This window comes from Coenobita brevimanus, chromosome 52 (genome assembly GCF_032717465.1).
Source record: "Coenobita brevimanus isolate Jiangsu-jjx chromosome 52, ASM3271746v2, whole genome shotgun sequence".
Taxonomy (NCBI): Eukaryota; Metazoa; Arthropoda; class Malacostraca; order Decapoda; family Coenobitidae; genus Coenobita; species Coenobita brevimanus.
The window spans coordinates 2,064,880-2,066,713 of NC_137005.1; positions in this window are offsets into that span (position 1 = coordinate 2,064,880).

Here is a 1,834-nt window from a genome sequence, read left to right on the forward strand (position 1 = left end):
GATCTGTGTACAATAATAATTGGGTGAGATCCTTTATGAGTAGCATCACAGGAATATTAAAACGGGGAAAAAATACGACCAAACAAAGCGATCCTAACAGCAGTTCACTTTCTATGGGGACTATATTGAAAATCGACTGAGATCCTTAATGAATACCACCCAAGCCCCTGATGTTTACACCCTGACCACTCACACCAACACACACACACACACACACACACACACACAGTCACACACACGACTCTCATTCTCCCACCCGCCCTCGTATGGGGAACACGGGCTCGCACCACTCTTGTCTTGCTCATAAGGTCACAACACTAAACATTAAGGCACCAAGTAGCCGTGTATTAGTGCGATAACAATAGCTAGGTTAACATGAGGTCCAGACAAGTAATCTAACATAAACAAGTCTTTCAGGAGACAATTGTATTTAGTTGAGAGGATCCACAAGAGCCTGAGACAGCTAACACCCTAACCTTACACCTGACGGTTTTATTTGACTAAGAGGAACTATTGCATCCAGAATGAGTTAATACAGCCACTGTTAGTCTTCTCACGGTCAGGACAACTTGAGTCTTCTGTTCACCTTAACGCCAGACGACTCTATTCAGTTGAAAGTGTGTCACGGGAGTCTGAAAGTGCTAATGCTGGATTGCGTACGCTCGCGGTAAATACAGTTCTGAGAGAGTCGATGAGGAGCATTTCAAGCGTGACAAATTCTGGTGGCCAAAACAGGACAAAGCAGCAAAGGAGAGATCAGTACGTGAAAAATCATCAAAGGACAAATCAATGAAGGCCGAATAAATAAAGGACAGATAAATAAACGAAGAGTAAAAAAGGAGCGAATCATTTAGAAGGAATCAGTAAAGGCCAGATCATTTAAGGAGAGACCAACAGAGGACAGAACGCTGGTGAGCAACAATCAGTAGTGTGTGTGTGTGTGTGTGTTCTTCACATCATCCCCAGTGAGTGAACTGTAGGTGTTCTGGCTGTGAGTGTCCCCTGCACGTCACCCACCTACTTGACCTACTCCAGCAATTCGTCTTCCTACACGTCACTTCCAGGTACAGTACGTCGTAACTTGCTGTTCACTTTTACCCTTTCAGTACGATGAGGTCTTTTTGTTCTTGATATCGTCTGATGATTTTAAGTTAGGAAAGCACTCAGACTGAGGGGGTTAATAAGTCTCAATTGTAGAGACATTTGCTATGGTGAATAAAATCGTTTAAGAGCATACACTACCCCCTTGAGCACAGAAGCGTCTCCTGTTATGTTATTACTACAACAGAACGATATGATTTAGCTTAGGAAGAGTCCGGTGGTAACATTTTCATCACTAAATAATTGTTTTGGAGAACAAAGTTAATGCCCTGTCGCCACTCTCTCCATTCTCCCTGGAAATGAGTGTGGTAAGACTTGCCCCATTTGAACACAGATTAGTGTCATCACTGTTAGTTGCTGCAGATTACTCCATGGATTTTGTGAGTCCATAGAAAGAGAAGCAGGAAATGCGGTAGAAATTTTCATGCAGATCGGAGCCTATTTTTATTTATTATTATTATTTTTAATCAAGACACAAACTGAAGTGGCTGTGTGATACAAAGGGTCACATTTTCGTCACATAGTGAGGCTTTCTACCACCTCTGCTTATCTTGCATTAGTACTGTCTTGTGTGACACTGATGCAGCTGTGTAGGTATACAGTACTCGTAGATAACACCCAAGAAAACAGTTCGGTGTAAAATAAACTAATGTTAGAGTAACTATCCTAGAAGGCTTCCTAAACTTAAGAGAATATGCCCCTTTGACTGTGAACTTTACATGCAGGTGCAGCC